The sequence below is a fragment of the Camponotus vicinus genome, unplaced genomic scaffold (assembly GCF_025532165.1).
Source record: "Camponotus vicinus isolate PSW18456_S1 unplaced genomic scaffold, iyCamVici1.0 SCAF_8, whole genome shotgun sequence".
Lineage (NCBI taxonomy): Eukaryota > Metazoa > Arthropoda > Insecta > Hymenoptera > Formicidae > Camponotus > Camponotus vicinus.
In genome coordinates this window covers 575,107-581,183 of record NW_028141980.1, presented here as the reverse complement: position 1 = coordinate 581,183, position 6,077 = coordinate 575,107, and the positions used below count along the sequence as shown (strand labels likewise).

The 6,077-nt window shown below is 29.7% G+C and overlaps 1 pseudogene; it reads right to left on the bottom strand.

Moving 5' to 3' along the window:
- Positions 1 to 4,222: 4,222 nt before the first annotated feature.
- On the bottom strand, positions 4,223 to 5,773 carry LOC145975891 (uncharacterized; annotated as a pseudogene).
- Between the last annotated feature and the right edge of the window lie 304 nt (positions 5,774 to 6,077).

Below are 6,077 nucleotides of genomic sequence, written 5' to 3'. Positions count from 1 at the left end.
TTAACCGCTCGTGGTTCACTTTTCATAACCTCAGAGAAATGTACTACGTCGAAAGAAGCGGCATCGGAAGATGCGTGAATAACATACCGAATCATGATAAAACTCCATCGTTTGAAAACAAATGTGACGAGTAAGTTTCGTTTAACTTTTTTATATTTTTATATTTTTACAAATTGTATTATTACTATTATTTCATTTTCATTTTTCTATAGCATTTCATTCGAGCGTCGTGCGATTCGTATACTAGGTAGACGATACGCATTGACAGCTACGGAATTCAAATTCCTCGAAATTGGTATTAACGTGAGTCCACCGAGTTACGTGGAGATTGCCATAGGAGAACATCGAGGAAAGAAACTGATATTATCTCTCGAAACGTGGAAGGGACTCTACGAGCAACGTCGCAATATTCAAAATTTCCTTCGGAACGACTCTAAAGATGACTACAATTTCATAAGCGTTGGACCGCTAACAGTGAGAGTTCGTACGATTAACGACGCCAAACTCATAAGTCTCGAATCTTCAAACGTATGCATGATGATGATCGAATCGACGTTACATCGCATGTTCGATCTCGATCACTGCATAGATGTAACTTTTGATCGATTGGAAAAATTATCCAAGCAGTTGATGTGAAGTTTACGCAATTCTCCAATATCGCGTCCACTGTAATAAATCCGAAAGAAATATCAAATGTAATACGCGCGAGTGATGTTTTCAACAAGCATCAACTCGTCGATTGCGAACTGGCAGCTTTAGTTTTTAGTCCATAGTACGTAAGAAAAATATGTAAAAACAAAGAATAAAGAGTTTTAAATCTAAAGCATGATGTAATTTTTTCACACGTATTTCCATCCGCCCATTCCTTCAAAGAATACTTCTATTTATATTGTTTATTAAGTGGTAATATTGTATACTTGCGATAATACAGAGATGACAGAGAGAGAGAGATAAAACAACCAACAAACTTTCAGATTGTCGAGGGCATAAAAGAAAAAAATTTTTTTTTGTAACTGAACCTAGGGTTGAAAATGTGTTGTTATCTCGCTATGATACACAGATTGCTCGAAAAGGTCGGACCCCGAAATATCTCAAAAATGTGTTGTTATCTCGCTATGATTCACAGATTGCTCGAAAAGGTCGGACCCCGAAATATCTCAAAATATAAGTTTATGACTAATATTGTATACTTGCGATAATACAGAGATGACAGAGGGAGAGATAAAAGGGATAAAGAGAGAAAGAGAGAGGGATAGAGAGATAGATAGAGGGATAGAGAGATAGAGGGATAGAGAGATAGAGGGAGAGAGAGAGGGAGAGAGAGAGGGATAGAGAGATAATGGGATAAAGGGATAAAGAGAGAAAGAGAGAGAGCGAGAGAGAGGGAGGGATAGAGATAGACCCAAAATCTTCTTCAAAGGAATACCGCCATTTTTGTTTATACGTGCGTCCCCCGCCCCGCAGCCTCCGCGCTACCGAAATTCCGCGTGACGTCATCCCCCGCTCCACTGGGGTGCGTTCCAAAACCTTACTCAATCAACCCTACAGAACCCGGAGAAGTGGGGAACAGAGTAAGTCAGAGTAAGCTATTACGTAAGATTAATTTGGAACGAGTTAGAGTAACAACAAGAACAGTTGTTGCCCACTCGTCCTCTAACCTCTATAAGTTTTACATTTCTTTTTAATTTCAGCGGTGATTTTAGATATGCATAAAATAGAAGTGATTATGCTAATAAATACTGCAAGCGATGATATATTAAAGACTGCTTTGGGTCTGGATCTGGATTTAAGTAGCGAAAGTGAAAGTGAGAGTGAAGAAGTACTAAATGTAATTATTCCTACGCAAGTTTCTCGATTAAGAGGAAAAAGAAAAAAAATTATACGAATAGAAGGTTATGTAGAAAATGTAGTACCTAGGTTCTCAGCACGCCAGTTCAAAGAACATTTTCGCATGACACCGAACTGTTTCTATTTATTGGAAAATAAGCTGAGTCCAATATTAGTAAACCTTAATAGTACAGGAAGACCTTGTGTACCGCCAAGGGTACAATTACTTGCTGTTTTGTGGTTGTTAGCAACTCCTGATTCTTATAGGTGAGTACTGTTTACAAAATGTAGAAAAATCAGATTTTAAAAATCGTAGAAATTAATGCTCTAACAAAATAAACAAGTTAAAGAAATAGTAAGATTATTATATACATAGACGTATAATATATAATATACATATATATTATATGTCTGTATGATTATATATTTTAGTAAATAATAGTTCTTGATTAAGTATTATACCCTATTAACTACTATAAATTAATTATTTCTAATCAACAAATATTGTTCAATTTTTCATTTTAGTATGTAGGTAATAATAAAAAATAAAAGAAGCTATTTAAAAATTGTTTTTATTTCAAACAATTTTTAAATAGCTTCTTTCATTTTTTATTATTATCTACATAATAAAATGTGTTGAAAACTAGTTTTAAAATTAAACATTTACAAAATTTTATTTCATATCTCTTACAGTTATTAATATGATTAATATTTTTATATGGAATTTCTATTGTTACAGATCTGTTGGACTCCAATTTAATTTGGCCAAATCATCTTTAAATCACTGCGTGCGACGTGTTGTTAAAGTTCTCTGTAGTATTTCACGGGAAATCATCAAATGGCCATCTGTGATTCGTATGAGTACTGTAACAGAGAAATTTAAACGAATTGCTGGCCTTGAACACGTTCTTGGTGCTATTGATGGATCACATATCGAAATTCCAGCACCATCTGTAATATTTTTAGCTTTGCTTTTTTAATTACGTATTATTTAAGTTTGATAAATAGAATATTATTTATATTTATTATAGAAAGATGCTCATTGCTACCTGACAAGGAAGTGTAGATATGCTGTTATACTTCAAGCAGTATGTGATGCAGAGCTACGTTTTACAGACTGTTATGCTGGATATCCCGGTTCTGTTGGTGATCTTAGAGTTTTTCGCAATTCTGATCTTTGGTACAGTGTCAACATGAATCGTCACTCCTTCTTTCCTAATGAAGAATTTATTATAGGAGATAAAGCATATCCTATACTTGGATGGTGTTTGACCTCTTACAGAGATAATGGTCATTTGACCCAGGTATATTACATTTAAAAAAAATAAACATTACTATATTACAATATTTTAATATTATTTCATGATTTTATCAATAACATATTGTATTGCTAATCTTTTTGTATACACTAATTTTTGCATATTTTGAATGTTACAGATGGAGAACAATTTTAATTATATTTTATCACAAACTAGACAAACAATTGAACATGCTTTTGCACTACTGAAAGGCCGCTTTAGACGTCTAAAATATTTAGATATGTCCAGAGTGGATTTGATACCAACAACAATCTTAGCCTGTTGTATTCTGCATAACATATGTTTAAATAATAATGATGACGATGAAGTTGAGAATTATATTGCAGAAGGTAGAGAAAATGAACAAAATAGAGAAAATGAACAGAATAGAGAAAATAATGAAGAATGTGTGGAAATTGGAAATTGTAATGAAGGTATAATAAAGCGTAATTATCTCGCAACGATTTTATTTCGAAGAAATTAATCACAGTTCAATGTACGTGTACATTTTTGTATATATGTAAATATGTTTATCATAAAATTTGTAATAAACTAAAACAACAGAAACTGAGTTTTTTTATATAAACTTCCTTAAATCTTTTCTTAAATTCTATTTTTTGTATTATTTATTAATATTATGTAAGAAATAATAAATATTATTAAGTGAAACTAAAGAGAACACAATTAAAAAAAAAAATTAAATAAAAATACGTATTTGCTACGTATTTCATACAGTAATATATTAAAGAAATCTATCTCTTTTTTAAATTGAGATATGACTGTATATATGTATATTTATGTAATAGAATTATTAGAACTTAGAATTATTAGAATTATTAGAACTTAGAATTATTAACAACAAATCTTATTTATTATAACTCCTAACATAATATTGCAGTCTTATTTAATAGTTATATTACATTAGAATTTATATGGAGAACTAGCTAACTTTAATAAGTAATAAAAATTATAAAAATATTTTATAGACTATTACTACTTTCCGCAATTCATATTTCTATTTAAACATTTCTTGCCTTATAATTGAATAAGACAGGAAATGTTTAAATACAAAAATAAATATGAATTAGATTATTAGATTATAATTTTTTTAATAGTTTGTCCATTACTTCTTTATAAGTCTCCAGAGCTTGTTTTTGTTGTTCAATTTTCTCTTGGTGCCTTCTCTCTCTTGCTTCTTTTCTTTTCTGTACATTTTCGTCTAAATATTTGGTCCACATTTCCAATTGTTTGTCGATTTTACTTTTCTTTATAGGTATAATATCTGTACAAATATCTTCATCTTTGTGATCTCTTCATCCGTCGAAGGAAACATATTTTTTTGTGACAAATTAGAAGCAACAGCCACAGGTTGCACACTAGGAGATTTTCCATACACTTCTTCCATTTCATCATAATATTTGCACTTTTTTAATGGCGCTCCAGATTTATTATTATTATCTTTTACTTTCATATAATTTTTGCGCAAATTTTTCCATTTATTTTCTATTTGCTTGCAGTATACTTATAACCTTTTTCTTTAAAAGACTCAGCAATTTTCTTCCATACAACTTCTTTTCTTACTTTATCATTTTTAAATAAATCAGTATGCTCTTTTCGTAATGAAAAAAGAAGCATAACTGCAGATCGTTCCCATGTAGCTGTAAATAAAAACAAAAATCGAAATAAAATAATGTACAACAATTTTAAAACAAAAAAATTCATATTAAAAATATATTATTTAATATATTTATAAAAAAATTAATGTTACATATAATTTTAATTAATATATTTTATATTTTACCACAATCTCCATTTTTATCAGAAAGAAGGTCATCAGTAGTTTCTACTGCTGATGTTGCAGCATCATCTTGGCTTGAGTCTGCAAACATTAATTACAAAACTTTATAATTCTCACTATTGACAAAGATTATAGCAAACAAAAAAATATATAAAAATATAAAAATTAAAAAATTAAAATATAAATATACCTTTATGGTAACAATTTTTTTCAATATTTTCTGCAATATTATCTGTATTATTTGCAATGTTATCTGGAAGTAAATTGAAAAACTTCCGTACTTCAGGTGAATCCGCTATGTCAAAAATGGTATTATCTACAAAAATACAATACATAGAATTTTCATAAATAATAAAGTCATAAAATAATTTTAAAAAAGTTAAGAGTTACAGCCAACTAACAAAGATGTGTTTAAAAGACACACACCTAAAAGAATATACAGTATTTATATATAACGTCTATAAATTTTAAGATTAAGCAATGAATATTTTATAAATATAAAAAGTAAACATACTATTATGATATAATAATATGTATTAATAATATAAATCAAATAAAGTATAATAAGACCTACCGCAGTTGTTGATGCGCGTAATAGTAAATTGAGAATCAATTTTAATATAATTTAATAATATAAGCATCTTATAAACTTATAAAAAATATATATACTATTATACATTAACAATCGTATTGGCTCTCATTGGCTTTCTTACATTATATTTTATTTTATTTACATATATACACAGAAACTTAACCTCTTTGTCAATTACATTAATATATAAAATTAAATCTTACCTTTCATATTCAATATCAAAAAAGATTTATTTTCTAGAAGTGGAGATCCATCCATCTTCGTTATGAGCTTGTGCACTCCTTCAATTAAAGTAATTAGACTCATTTTTATAAAATTGTTGTGTGTCTGCTTAGGACAATTAACTTACTAAAGTTCACTTATTTCTCAAATTAGCGCGCTTTTCCTAGATTTACTCTTTCAACTCTACTCGGAAGCAGGGTTGGGAGAGTTAACTCTGTGTACATTTACTATGAGTTTTGGAACGAACAAACTCCGCCCATATAGTAGGTTACTTCGCGTTTTAGAACGACCATAGGTTAACCCTCTTACTCAGAGTAAGATTTTGGAACGCACCCCTGAG